At 35.4% G+C, this 15,890-nt stretch overlaps 1 long non-coding RNA gene across 1 annotated transcript in view; it reads left to right on the top strand.

Annotated features, from left to right (window-relative positions):
• The window catches only part of LOC121037044 (uncharacterized), a 33,362-nt gene that overhangs the window by 8,111 nt on the left and 9,361 nt on the right, over nucleotides 1–15,890 (top strand). The window contains exon 2 of the long non-coding RNA XR_005793588.1: nucleotides 6,978–7,213. This is a non-coding gene — a long non-coding RNA (uncharacterized LOC121037044). The remainder of the gene's footprint in view (nucleotides 1–6,977; nucleotides 7,214–15,890) is intronic.

The following is a 15,890-nucleotide window of genomic DNA, read 5'->3' on the forward strand; positions in this document are numbered from 1 at the left end:
GAATTCTATACTTAGCCAAAGAATCTTCCAAATTCAGTGGTGAAAATTATATTTTAAGACATCTCAACAACTCAGGAATTTATCACCTACAGATCCTCTCTGAGCAAACTGTCAAAGGAGCACTTCTGCAAAGAAGAGTGAAATATAAGAAAAAAAGGTGGACATATAATTAGTAAAATTTATTATTAAGTAAGTATTGTTTGTAAAGAACTTCTTAATGTTAGTCTGATGTATATGCTCTAAATAATACTGTTATCAAGATTGAGTTTTCCAAAACTGGACATAGGAATATCTGTAGGAAAGTAATGCTTTCAGTTCCACATGCTTTTCAGAAACTTGTCATTCTTCATCATGATTTATTTCTCCTCCCTTTGAAGGTGGGCAGGTTTGTGACTGTTCTGACCAGTAGAGTGCACAGAAGTAACACTTATGCAGTTACACATAAGCAGTCACTTACGACTTCTGAGGGTGTGTCATAAGGATAGAGCTTCATCCTAGCTCTCTCTTATGGGAAGTTGACTTTGGCAAAACCAGCCACCATGCAGCACAGAAGTCCAAACTAGTTCACAAAAAGAGGTTGTATGGAGAGGCTTCTATGGAAAGGGAATGCACTTCCCAGCCAGCATCCACCACCAGACTTCTGAGTAAATTAATTATCACATGAGTCTAGTGCCCAGTCTTTGAGTCTTCCAACTGAGACACCAGATATTCTAGAGTAGAGACAAGCCATCCCCTCTGTGCCCTGTCTGAATTTGTGAACAACAAAATCCGTATATATGGAAGTTGGTGTTTTTTTTAACATTACATTCTGGGGTAATTTTTCACAGTCATAGCAACTGAAACATGTCAGTATTGTAGATAGTATATATAGGAAAAGATACACGGGAAGTAAAAGCATTTTGTCATTTTCATCAAATATTTTGTGAACTCTACACTTGATAGAAGAAAATAAATTTAATGAAGTGTCTAATAATTAAGGATAGTTATTAAATGAAAGATGCAGATTTAATTTTTTAAGGCTTATTTATTTATTTTGAGACAGAGGGGGAAGAGAGAGAGAGAGAGAGAGAGAGAGAGAGAGAGAAAGGGGCAGAGAGAGAGAGAGAGAATCCCAAACACTCCGTGCTGATCGATGCGGGGCTCGATCTCATGAACTGTGAGATCATGACCTGAACTGAAATCAAGAGTCCGGCGCTTAAATGACTGAGCCATCCAGGCACCCCCAGATTTAATTTTTTAAATCAGTTTTATTCTGTTTATAAGAGATATCTGGAAAAATGTAATAATGAAAGGCTAAAAGTGAAGAAATAGGAATAAATATACGAGGAGACCTAATCTAGCAAAGATAATATCATAGTAGAGTTTAATGTGAAATTATTAACAACAAAAGAGACAATTTCTTAATGATAAAAGTAATAATCCATCATCAAAATCATGACCTTTGCTTTGTCCAACTTTATAATTCAACATGAATGTAGAAAAAACAATATAATTAAGAGGAAGAATAAGCAATTTCAAACCACCGATAAAGATCTAACACACTCTGTTTCAGAAACTGGTTGCTCAACCAGAAAAAAACGTTTATAAAAATGCTTATCTAAATTTATATGTAAATTTAAATAAATATATGTAATACTTTGCATCCAACATAGAAATGTATTCTTTTCAAGCATGCACAAAGTATTTACAAAAATTATATATTGAGACACAACAGAATCCTCAACAAACACTTTAAAAACTGATAATACAGAGACAGTGTTCTCTGACCCACATGAAATAAAAATAAAAATAAATGCAAAAAAGATAGTTTAAAAATTAATTTGGAGGGGCTCCTGGGTGGCACAGTCAGATAAGCCTCCAACTCTTGATCTCAGCTCAGGTTGTGATCTCACTGTTTGTGAGATCGAGCCCCATGTCATGCTCTGCACTGACAATGTGGAGCCTGCTTGAGATTCTCTCTCTCTCTCTCTCTCTCTGCCCTTCCCCTGCTCTCTCTCTCTCTCTCTCTCTCTCTCTCTCAAAATAAATAAATAAACTTAAAAAATTAATTTGGGAAACAAAATCCTCACTTCTAAACATCTTAAGGTCCAAATAAGAAATCAAAATGGAAATTATGAAATCGTTAGAAATGAAAGCCAGTGAAATCACTTCTTACAAATGAGTAGTGACATGAAGCTAGCTAAAGTGGAGCTTAGAGGGAAATTTATACTTTTTTCATATGAGAACACAAGAAATATGAAAAATAAAGTGAGCACTTAACTCGCAAATCTAAAAATAATTTAGAGTTAGCCCAGAGAATATAGAAGAAAACAATAATATAAAAGTGTAACTTAATTATTTAATAAAACAACAAGAGAAACAAATAATATCACCAAAAGGTTTTTTCTTTTTAATATTAAATAGATCAGTATAAAAAGGTAGAGAAAGAAAGAGAAGGATTTAGCTCCTAGGAGAGTAATTTGAATGGCTATATTCAATAAATTTATAAAACTTACCCAAAATACATTATTTTCTAAGAAAATTTAAGTCAAAAAATCTTTTAAAAACCTGGTCAAATAATCATTCAAAAATCATAATCAGTATTAAAATGTCTACTCTCTACAATAAAGATGTCATCTCTACATAGGTTTATAAGTAGTTCTGACAAACTTTCAAAGAACAACTAATCACTGTCTTATACAATCTGTTGAAAACATAACTTAAAAAAAAAAGAAGAAGAAACTACTCAATACTCATGAGGCCATATAAAATCAATGAAAAAAATTATAGGCAAATTTCACTTTTGAGCATGGATGTAAACACACTGTACCAACAAATTGAATCAAACTACATACTAAAAAATACATCCAGACCAAGTTCACATCAGAAATTCAACAGTGGTTCAACAACTAAAAATTCTATCATTGTAACTCACCATACTAACATATCAAATTGGAAATATGAGCAGTCAATAAATAGGGGAAATTGTTGATGATATTCAAAATCTATTCATGATCTTAAAAAAAAAAAAGAAAACTCTTTAGCAAACTAGGATAAAGAGGTAACTCCTTGGGGCGCCTGGGTGACTCAGTTGGTTGATCCTGATTTTGGCTCAGGTCATGATCCCAGCGTTGTAGGAATGAACTCTGTGTCAGGCTCCACACTGAATGTGGAGCCTGCTTAAGATTCTCTTTCTCTCTCCCTCTGCTCCTCTTCCCTGCTCACTCTCTCTCTTAAATTAAAACAACAACAACAACAACAAAAAGGTAGCTCCCTAATGTTGTAACTGATGTCAATGCAACCCCTCCCAAAAACATATTAATCATTACATTTAGAAGTATTTTCATCAAAGTTAAGACACAGTATGGATGTATGATTTTTTTTTTTTTTTACCACTACTACTCAAGATTCTACTGGAGACCTTAGCCCTCTTCAGATTGCCTTCACATGCATTTAAGATTCTTCCAGGTCTTTCTGGCCTGATAGCTCATTTCTTTTTATTGCTAAATACAATTCTACTGCATGAATGTGCTACAGTGTGTTCATCAGCTTATTCACCTTTCAAAAGGCATCTTGGTTGTTTCCAGTTTTGGGCAATTATAAATAAGGCTTCTATATAGACATTCATGTGTAGACTTTGTGTGAACCATAATTCTTTCAATTCATTTGGGTAAATACCTTAGGAGGACAATTCCCAGATTGTGTTGTAAGACTATGTTTAGCTTTGTCAATAACCGCCAAATGGTCTTGGACAGTGCTGTGCTATTTGTATTCCCATCAGCAATAAATAACTCTCCTCCACATCTTCCCCAGTATTTGGTGTTGTCAGTTTTTGGATTTGAGGCATTCTGATAGGTGTGTGGTGGTATCCTATTTTGTTTTAATTTGCATTTCCCTAATGATACATGATGTTGAAAATCTTTTCATGTGCTTATTTGTCATTGGTATATCTGCTCAGGTGAGGCATTTGTTCATAGTTTAGCTCATTTTTTACTTGTTTGTTTTCTTATTGTTGAGTTTTAAGACTTCTATGTATATTTGTTTTTTGTTTTTTTGTTTTTTTGGTTTTTTTTTTTTAATTTATTTTTGAGACAGAGAGAGACAGAGCATGAACGGGGGAGGGTCAGAGAGAGAGGGAGACACAGAATCCGAAACAGGCTCTGGGCTCTGAGCAGTCAGCACAGAGCCCGACTCGGGGCTCGAACTCATGGACAGTGAGATCGTGACCTGAGCCGAAGTCGGATGCTTAACCAACTGAGCCACCCAGGCGCCCCAAGACTTCTATGTATATTTGAATAAAAGTCTTTTATACAACTTCTATAAAAATTTTTTGGCAAATATTTTGCAGATATTTTCTCCCAGACTGTAGATTGTTTTTGCATTGTTTTAACAGGATATTTTGCAGAGTAGAAGTTTTAAATTTTAATGAAGTCCAACCTAATCAATTTTTTCTTTTATGGATCATGCTTTTGGTGTTGTATCTAAAAAGTCATTGCCAAACCCAGTGTCAACTAGATTTTCTCCTGTGTCATCTTCTAGAGTTTTTATACTTTTGCAATTTACATTTAGATCTATTATCCATGCTGAGTTGTAGTTGTGAAAGTTGTAAGCATCTTTGAGGCTAAAGAACTGAACAGAGATTCAGTAGCTGCAGGGTGCTAGGGAGGCAGGATGGAGTTAGAGATTGGTAAAGGTGGAGAAAATGTCTAAATGCAACAGACCTTTAGAGGAAACCACAGAAAAGCCTAAGTATCTAAGCTTTAGCTTAAAGCCTAAAATATCTAAGAAGTAATGGCAAAAAAGTAAATCATCTTTAATAAAGCCTAAAAGCAAGCCTAGACAGGATGAAGATGATCTACTTGCACTATATCTATGTGCCAGAAGACAACTTAACTGGCTCAAGAAAGAGATAGTGTTATTCCAAACCTTTACATTTTTAATGCACAATGTCTGGCATCCAGTAAAAATTATTAGGAATGCTATAAAAAGGTCCACATAACCAAAAAACCATATTAAAAGCAGATGGTAGAAATATCCCCACAGATGGTTCATATACTGGAGTTATCAGACAGAGAACTTAAAATAACAATAATTAATATAGTTAAGAAAATGGTGAAAAATATGGAGAATTTCAACTGGTACTTAAAGCCTATTGAAAGGATCAATTGGTTATTTGGAACTGAAACAAATTATAACTAAAATCAAGAAACAAATGCATGACTTTAATAAGAGATTAAACACATCAAAACAGTTTAACTAGAAGTCATATAAGTAGAAAGTATCAAGATTAAAGTACAAAGAGAAAAGAATGAAGAATACAGAACAAGGATAAGAATATATAGAACATGGTGAAATGTTCTAACTGTATGTAAATCTCAGAAGGGAAGGAGAGAATAGAATAGTAGCAATATTTCAAAAAATATTGGCTGAGATTTTTCCAAAACTGATATAAGGTATAAAATCACATATAAGAAGGTGCAAGGATCCTAGGTAGAATAATCACAAAGAATGTAATGCTTGGGATCATCATAGTCAAAGACTCTCCCGCAGCTCCCCCCCTCAAAAGAATCATAAAAGCAAACTGAGAAAAATAAGATGTTATTTTCAAAGGAGCAGCAACTGACTTTTCAATGGAATCAGTGGAAGTCAGCAGGCAATAGATTGATACCTTTAAGCTGTTGAAACTATCTATAACTTATGCTAGAATTCTAGGAGCACCTGGGTGGTTCAGTCGGTTTGGTGACTAACTCTTGATTTTGGCTCAGGTCATGATCTCATGGGTTCATGAGTTTGAGCCCAGAATCAGGCTCCACGCTGTAAGTGCAGAGCTTGCTTGGGATTTTCTGTCTCCCTCTCTCTCTGCCTCTTCCCCACTCACTCTCTGTCTCTCTCAAGATAAATAAACATTAAAAAAAATTATGCTAAAATTCTATAACCAGCATAAATATCCTTCAAAAGTAAAGCAAAGTAACAAAGTTACCAAAAGAAGGACATTTTCAGCAGCTCCCCTCCCTCAGCAAAAAAGCTGAGAGAATGTATTGCGGGCAGACTTTCACTTAAAGAAATACCTAAGGTGGTTGTTCAGAGAAGAGAAAAATGGCCCAGATGGAAGAACAGAAATGCAGAAAGGAATAATAGTACCGAGAAGGATAAATATGTGGCTGTATAAAAATAAATGTTGCCTTTACAAAATGATAATAATAATTCTTCGGGCTTAAAATATATAGAGAATGAAAACTATGACAACAAAATGATTTAAAATGTGTAAAGTTCTTTCATTGTTTGTGATGAGTTAAAATTACTAATTGCAGAGAGACTCTAATCAGTCTAGAGTGGATAATGTAATCTCTGTGGTAAACTCAATGAGCAAAAGCTGCATAATCAGGAAAGCAATAAGAAAAAATAAAGAGTAAAATAGTTGAGTCATTTAAAAGAAGAAAAGAATTAGTAAATGCATTAGTAAACTGTGAGATAAGTCAGAGGAAAGCATCAGGAATGAGGTACAGAGGGACGCCTGACTGGCTCAGTTGGTAGAGCGTGTGACACTTGATCTTAGGATCGTTAAGTTCGAGCCCCACATTGCGTGTAGAGATTACTTAAATATAAAATATTTTTAAAAAAGAATAAGGTACAGAGAGGCAAAAGGGTGCAAATGTATAGAAGAATATAGGAGGCATAGTAAATAAAGTGAAAAGGTATTACATATTGTCTAATATATGCATAATTATGGTTGTAATTCCAGAAAGAGAGGCAAGAGAGAATGGGATAGAAACAGTGCTTGGAGAGATCACAGCTGAGATTTTCCCAAGGTGAAAAGTGCTCCCCAGCCTCAGAGCAATCTCCGCTGATGTCCACCTTCTGGTATTCTCCTCCCATGTGTAGCTTCCTCCCACAATGTAGAGGGCTTAGTTGTATAACAATAAGACGCTGGAAATGAGGGAGTGTGACTTCCAAGGCAAGGCCAGAAAAGACATGAGCTTTCTCTCTTGCTCCCTCAGATTGTTTTCTCAGGGAAACTACCATGTCTTGAAGACACTCAAGCAGCCCTATGGAGAGACCCATGTGGCAAGGAACTGAGGTCCACAGCCAGCAACCAGTGTGTGCACTTGGCAGACACGAGTAAGCTACCTTGGAAGCAGGTCTTTTAAGCCTCATTAAACTTTCAGATAACAACATTCCTGGCTGACATCTTATATATAACCTCAGGAAAGACCCCCAAGTCAAACCCAGCAAGGTAAGCCACTTTGAAATTTCTCACCTACATGAGCTATATGAAATAATAAATGTTGATTGAATTATAAGTAAGTTTGGAGTGATTTGCTATGCACAAAAAAACAACAAATACAGATAGCTGAGCCTGGAAGTGGAGTCTTGCTATAACAAAAACATAAAATATGGAGTAACTTTGGAACTAGGCAGTCAGTGGTACCTGGGTTAGGGAAAGCATGAAGACCCTTTATGTGTTTGTTATAGACGCCTGATGGCCTTCAAGGAGACAGCAGGTGAGGACTTAAATGAAAGTGAGAAAAAAGTCTCCTGAATGTTGAAAAAAGTGGAGTCTAGTTGTATGGAAACAAAGTTTAGCAAACAGTTGCCTATAGTAACATGGGAGTTAGAAAATATACCAGAAGAGCTATGTGATCCAGCTAAGGAGGATTTTCAGGCAAACTATTGAGAGTGCCTTCTTTCTTCTTAAAAAAATATTTATTTATTTATTTATTTATTTAGAATTTATTTTCAACTTAGCTAACATACTAAGAGTATATACTAAAGTATATATACTTATAAAGTATATATACTAAGTATATATATATATATATATATATATATACTTATAAAGTATATATAAAGTATATATAAAGTATATATACTAAGAGTATATACTAAAGAGTATATAGTGTGCTCTTTGCTTCGGGAGTAGATTCCCATGATTCATCACTTACATACAACACCCAGTGCTCATCCCAATAACTGCCCTCCTCAATGGTCATCATCCATTTTCCTCTCCTGCTGCCCTCCCCATCAACCCTCAGTTTGTTCTCTGTATTTAAGAGTCTCTTATGGTTTGGCTACCTCTCTGTTTGTAACTTTTTTTTTTCCTTCCCTTTCCCCATTGTCTTCTGTTAAGTTTCTCAAATTCCACATATGAGTGAGAACATATGATATCCATATTTCTCTGACTGAGTTATTTCACTTAGCATAATACCCTCTAGTTCCATCCAGGTTGTTTCAAATGGCAACATTTCATTCTTTTTCATTGCTGAGTAGTATTACATTGTGTATATATACCACATCTTCTTTATCCATTCATCAGTTGATGGACACTTGGGCTCTTTCCATAATTTGGCTGTTGTTGATAGTGCTGCTATAAACATTGGGGTACATGTGCCCCTATGAACAGCACTTCTGTATCTTTTTTCTTATAGTAAAATATAAGAGGGGAGACATAAGCCAAAGGTAAAATATTTTTAAAATCTGGGGGAGAAGAGTCAGAAATCATTGAATTAAAAACTCCCAGCCTCTCCAAATGACACAAAATGCTAAAATTAAGAAATAGCTTCCTAGCAAGGTTCAAATTCAAGGCACTTTAAAAAAACATGACCTAACAATGGACTTAAAAGTATTACTCTAAAAACCTTTTGAAGGTCTCAGATGATGTCTTAGTGACATTCAGTCAGAAGATAGGGGTTATATGAAACTTAAGTGTGTTTCCCCTCAACAGTATCAGCAGAAGCCAAAGGTAAAGAAGGGCTTACCTCAGAGAGATTTGTGGTGTGTCTTCTGTCTAATGGAGTAAATTCCAATAGCATCCACATCATAGCCACAAAGTTATAAAGATATTTGTATTGGCAGAAACACCATTAACTTGAACTTAAAGAATCAGAGACAGTAACAAGGAAAAGAGCCTTTGGATTCTGAAACTTTTATAAGCAGGAAGCAAACTGAGGATATCGTGTGACCAAAAATAGTGGTATGTTTCATAAAAAAGAAAGATAACTTGGGGCGCCTGGGTGGCGCAGTCGGTTAAGCGTCCGACTTCAGCCAGGTCACGATCTCACGGTTTGTGAGTTCGAGCCCCGCGTCAGGCTCTGGGCTGATGGCTCGGAGCCTGGAGCCTGTTTCCGATTCTGTGTCTCCCTCTCTCTCTGCCCCTCCCCCGTTCATGCTCTGTCTCTCTCTGTCCCAAAAATAAATAAAAAATGTTGAAAAAAAATTAAAAAAAAAAATAAAAAAAATAAAAAAAAGAAAGATAACTCAAATTTAAGAGCCGGGAGCCCAAATGGAGGAGCCATGAAACAATGTGAATCATGTCTGTGCAAGAGTGGAAATGAGTTCTAATCAGAGATCTTCTAAACTTTGCCCAGTGAGATTTCAGAATTGCTGTGGACCATGTGTTGTGCTCATTTTCTCCTTTCTGAACAAGAGCTTGTATAGCAGTTATCCTCTGCTATACCAACCATTCTATGTTTGGCATGGAAGGGGCAGATAACTTGCCTCTGTAGTTCACATGACTTCAAATGAAAAGGAGCAGTACTCAAGGGGATTGTATTAAGAACCTACACTCATGACTCATGCACACCTGGACCTGATCTAGATATAGAATTTTGGACTTTGAACTCATGGTGTAATGAGATGAATCTTTTGAGAATGAGTATGTTTTGCATCTGAGAGCAAAAGAGGGCGGAATGTGGTAGCCTGCCACCAAGATGGGCTCCAGTGATTCTTGTCTCTCACTATTATTAACACACTCATGTAGTCCCCTCCAACACTGAATGTAGTTGAATATATAACCAGTAGGGTGTTATAGAAATGAGGGAGTATGACTTCTGAGACTATGTCATGAAACACACTGTGCCTTCCATCTTGTGGTCTCTTGGATCACTTGCTTTAGTGGAAGCCAGCTGCCATGCCAGTAAGGGCACTTAGCTAGCCCTATGGAGAGGCCCACGTGACATTACATTGAGATTATCTGCTAATGACCAGCATTTTTTGCTTACTAAGCATTTGAGTGAGACACCCTGGGAATAGATCCTTAACCCTAGTCAAGCCTTCAAATAACTGCAGTACTGGTAAGTCTCCTGACTGCTATCTCATGAAACATCCAGCTAGAAACATCTAGCCAAACTTCTCCTGGATACCTCACCTACACAACCTATATGAGATAATAAATGTATTTTGGTTTTTTCTGCTAAGCTTCAGGTAATTTCTTGCATTTATAAATAGCTCATACATGAAACATTTCTAAAACTGAGGGTTTTTGTATTTAAAAAAATGAGCAGGATAAATATAAGAAAGAAAATCATACTAAACACATAAGAACTGACTGCTGAAGTCCGAGACAAAGGAAAATTATCTCTTTATGAAGATTTTTTTTTTTAAATTTATTTTCAACGTTTTTTATTTATTTTTGGGACAGAGAGAGACAGAGCATGAACGGGGGAGGGGCAGAGAGAGAGGGAGACACAGATTCGGAAACAGGCTCCAGGCTCTGAGCCATCAGCCCAGAGCCCGATGCGGGGCTTGAACTCACGGACCGCGAGATCGTGACCTGGCTGAAGTCGGACGCTTAACCGACTGCGCCACCCAGGCGCCCCTCTTTATGAAGATTTTAAGACACATTAACTCCAATGAAACAAATATTGGATAGATAGCTGTGACTTTGCAATAGGAACAATGGCAGCCAGAGACAACAAAGATAATTCGGGGGTGCCTGGGTGGCTCAGTTGGTTAAGCATCTGACTTCAGCTCAGGTCATGATCTCACAGTTCGTGGTTCAAGCCCCACATCAGGCTCTGTGCTGACAGCTCAGAGCATGGAGCCTACATCAGATTCTGTGTCTCCTCTCTGCCCCTCCCTGCTCCTGCTCTGTCTCTCAAAAATAAAAATAAACATTAAAAAATTTTTAAAAAGATAATTTTGACATAGTGCAAGAAAGCAATGACCAACCTAAAATTCCATACCAAACAAAAATAAGGTGAAATAAATATATCTTCAGAAAAAAACCTGAAAAAAATTAATCACCAGCAAATCCACTTAAAAGACATAATAAAGGGTATTTCTTGTAGGCAGAAGGAAAAAGATCCCAGCTGGAAGCTTGGAGTTGCAGGACATTAGAAAGCAAGAAATTTGAATCAGTTATAAAACAGTAATGACAATGTACTTGGGGGTTTAAAATGTAAGGAGAATTAAAATACATGAACAAAAATAGCACATAAGTCAGGAGAGATGGGATTGAATTGAGGTAAAATGTTCTCTATTCATTGTCCAGAATAAGAATAAAGTACTAACATACAGTAGACACTAATAAGTCAAGAGTGAATAAAATAAGCTATAGATAAAGCACTTAAAGAATAAAGAAGAAATTAATACCAATCTGTTAAAAGACAGAAAATAATAATAAAACAATCAATTCAAAAGGAGAAAAGAGAACACAGAAAAGGTAGGACACATAAAAAACAAATACACAGTAAATTTAAATTCACAAAGGACCATGAGAATACACAAGAATTTCAAAGAATAATAAGGGAAAGTAGAATTTCTCATCATATATCAAGACATATATACAGTATTAAGAGAGTGTTCTTTTGATCTAAGTATAGAAAAATAGAACAATTGGCCAGAAGACAGCCCGTAAATAGAACACATTCATGTGGATACTTGATAAAGGAAAAAAAAAAAGTTCTGTAGAACAGTAGTGAAAGGTCTGTTTTTTCAATAAATATTGTTAGATATCTTGATGGGAAACACGGGGTGCCTGGCTGGCTCAGTGGGTAGAATATGCAACTCTTGATCTCAAGGTTGTGAGTTCAGGCCCTGCATTTGGGATGTGGAGCCTACTTAAAAAAAAAAAAAAAAAAAAAAAAGAATCATGGGCCTCGATGGCGAACAAATGAAGCAACTACTTCTAAAAGTACAAATTAAGCAATAACACTTCTAGAAAGTAATATATGAAAAACTCTTCTTTTTTGGGGGTGGGAACACAATTTTTTAAATTGAGATATGATTGATATATAACATTATGTTAGTTTCAGGTGTACACCATAATAATTTGATATGTGTATATATTGCGAAACAATTGCCACAAAAAGTCTAACATTTATTACCACACATAATTACACATTTTTTTCTTTTGATGAAAACTGTTAAGATCTACTCTCTTAGAAACTTTCAAATATTCAATACAATATTATTAACTACAGTTGCCATGCTGTATATTACATCCCCAGGACTTATTTATATTTTAACTGGAAGTTGTACCCTCTGACTGCTTTCATCTACTTCGCCCAGTCCCCGACCCCCATGTCTGACAACCACAATACGTTGTATCTGTGAGTTTGGTGGATTTTTTTTTTTTTTAGTCCCACATATAACTAAGATCATGCAGTATTCATCTTTCTCTGTCTGACTTACTTCACTTAGCATAATGCCCTCAAAGTCCATCCACGTTGTCACAAATGACAAGATTTCCTTCTTTTTAATGGCTGAATAATATTGCATTGTATATGTATACCACATTTTCTTTATCCATTCATCCATTAATAAACACTGAGGTTGTTTCCATGTCTTGGTTATTGTAAATAATGTTGCAATGAACATGAGGGCGAAGATATCTTTTTGAGTTAATGTTTTCATTTCCTTCAGATAAATTCTCATAAGAGGAATTGCTGGATCATATGATAGTTCTCTATTTCATTTTGGGGAGAACCTCCATACTGTTTTCTATAGTGTCTACACCAACTATATTCCCAAAAAAAGTGCATAAATGCTCCCCTTTCTCCATATCCTGACGTAATTCTTAAGCAACATAAAAAGACCCTAACTCTAAAATTGGACTACATTAAAATTTAAAAGTTCTGTTCATCAAAAGATACCACTAAAGGAAATCCTACCATTTGTAACAACATGAATGAACCTGAAAGACATTATGCTAAGTAAAATAAGTCAGTCAAAGAAGGATAAATACTGCATGGTTCCTCTTATGTGAGACATCTAGAACAGTCAAACATATAGAAGCAGAGAGTAGAATGGTGGTTACCATGGGTTGAGGGGAATTGTTCAAGGAGTATAAAGTTACAATTATTCAAGATGTGTAAATTCCAGAGATCTGCTGTACAACATAGTGCCTATAGTTAATAGACGGTATTAAAAATTTGTTGGGAGTGGATTTCATATGAAGTGTTCTTACAACAAAACAAAACAAACCACAAAAGAAACACAGAGAGACCTTTAAAGTTATGGATATGTTTATAACTTTGATTGTGGAGATAGTAACAGGAGTGTATACATATGTCCAAACTCACCAAATTATATACATTAATTGAGTGTAGAGTTTTGTATCCCAGTTATACTTCAATAAAGCTGTGGGAAAAGGGAGACTGAAAACAATCCATGAAGGATGAGACTATACTCATGACACATTCCATCTACAAAGAACTCATATCCAAAATACTGTGTCTCAAGAACTCCTTTAAATCAATAAGACATACAACTAAACAGGAAAAAATGGCCAAAGACTTAGACACCTCACAAAAGAGAATCCAGTTAGCCAATAAATATATATATATAAAGGTGCTCAACTCATTATGAAAGGTAGAATACAAATCCAACCACAATGACGAGTATTAGTGTACCTATGAAACCACTAGTACTCTCATACATTCCTGGTCAGAATACAAATTAGTATAATCACTTTGGTGATGATATGGCAAAATGTGCTAAAAATAAATATATATGGGGCACCTGGGTAGCTCAGTTGGTTAAGTGTCGGAATCTTGACTTCAGCTCAGGTCATGATCTCATGGTTGTGAGATCAACCCCCAGTCGGACTCTGTGCTTAGTGTGGAGCCTGCTTGAGATTCTCTCTCTCCCTCTCCCCTTGGCATTCCTCAGCTTGTGCTCCCTCTCTTAAAAAAATATATATACACAATCATATGATGTAGCAGGTCCGCTCCTACATATATACCTAACATAAATGTGTGCATATGTGCGGCAAAAGGCATGTATAAGAATGTTTATAGCAACATTATTTGTGATTATCCCACACTGGAAGCTAACTGTCCATCAGCAAGAAGGATAAATATATCTTGATATATTCAGACACTGTAATAGTTCACAGTTATTTAAAAATTACTATATGTTTGCAAGAAAATGGATGCAAGAAAATGGATGACATGTTGAATGAATAAATTCATACAAGTACACATCATACTGTGTGATATCATTTATATAAGGTTCAAAAATGAGGTGGCTAATTTACGGTGAATATAAGTCAGGAAAGTGATTAGTTCTTGGTAGGGGAGAGTGTGTAGAGACTGGGAGAGGCTATGAGGGGATTTCTGGGGTACTGACTTTTTTTTTTACATCTGTGGTGATTATATAGGTGTTTTTGCTTTGAGAAAATCATTGCACTATATGTCTGTGATTTTTCTACTTCTTCGTATTAGAGAAAGCATTTTGAATGAACCCACTCTTCCTAAGACAACGACTACAGAAAGACACCAGTTCTTGGCAGCCATGTTATGGCACGTGCCCTGACAGCAATTGCTGGCTCTGCTACTTCCTTATCCCTGGGGAATCATGTTTTCCCTGGTCTCCAGTTGAGTTTCTTACTTTTCCACCAGATCAGCAATATTTTTAAAATGGTTTTGAAATTGAGGTAGCATTTTTCAGGACTGGACAGGGAGATGCTTCTCTACACATATAATTTACGAAAACATTGTTTCAGAAGATGTTAAATCATTTGAATTCCGAAATCTATTTTCTCTGAAGGCAGATTTAATATGACTTTATGAAAACGTTGGTACTTCTTCTAGAAAAGCTGGCCATTGAAATATGATTCTATCAAAATACAACTATTACTACAAATGTGACTATGGAGCTTATGGTGAAAACACTAGCTCTGCAAAAATCCTCTCTTTCCAGACATAGGCGCTGCATTAAGATATTGAATTAAACAAATGTTTGTGTAATCTCCATATTCCTCCAGAGGAGAAAGGAAAAGACAATCACTGTAGTTTTTATTTTAAGATTATTACTCCAGGTCAAAGAATTTTCTTAATGACTGGAATATGAACAGGGCAGCATTAAAATTGATATAGATAATTTTCTGTGGACTCTTATTTACTTGAGATAAATTAAAGAATTTAAAACTTACTGGAAGTGTTTTCTTGGAAACAAAATGGTAACAGTACTACTAATGAAAAATATAGTCTCAGAGTCATCGAATAGAGATGGAATTATTTGGCCATGTAGGAGGATAGAAGAAAAGATTTGACATGAATTGTAACTACCTTCTCACTATTTCCCCATCCTCATATACAATCAGAGATATTTAAACAGCTGGAAAAATGTACACAAAATATACCTACAACCTAATGATGTCACCAATGACACATGGTTTTTAGGATTTCACTTTCCAAAAATCGCTAAATGTTACTTCATTTTCTGTTTTTCATTTTAAATCAAATTTTTATCCCTTTTGGAGTAGTGTTTAGGTATTTTTCAATAGCTTATTATTAGTTATTGCTCAAAAATGTATATTCAGATGATAGGCAGGTTTAGTGTTAATAAATTTTTAAAATTGTGTTTTGCATGCTGTTTTATAACAGATGAAGTATGTTTAATATTTAGTTTTCCTGTTTTCAAAATTTCATTGATTTTGAAAGTTGTAAAGAAAATATTCATCCTACTATCCATATTTCAGTGTTATGTGTAGTGAAATGCAATACTGTTTATAGTGTCATTTTGTCCTCATTTTGGAATCATTAGGTTGTATGGTATTGATTCTAGGATATGTGTTAAGATGTTCTTCATGTCTTAAATTGTGTTCAAATTTTGTAAACACCCCATTTGTCTCTTCTTAGCTTTTAAATGCTGGAATGTAAAATTAGACCAAGCTTGCTGATTTCACT

Source organism: Herpailurus yagouaroundi, unplaced genomic scaffold, assembly GCF_014898765.1.
Source record: "Herpailurus yagouaroundi ecotype Mexico unplaced genomic scaffold, PumYag 163, whole genome shotgun sequence".
Classification (NCBI taxonomy): Eukaryota; Metazoa; Chordata; class Mammalia; order Carnivora; family Felidae; genus Herpailurus; species Herpailurus yagouaroundi.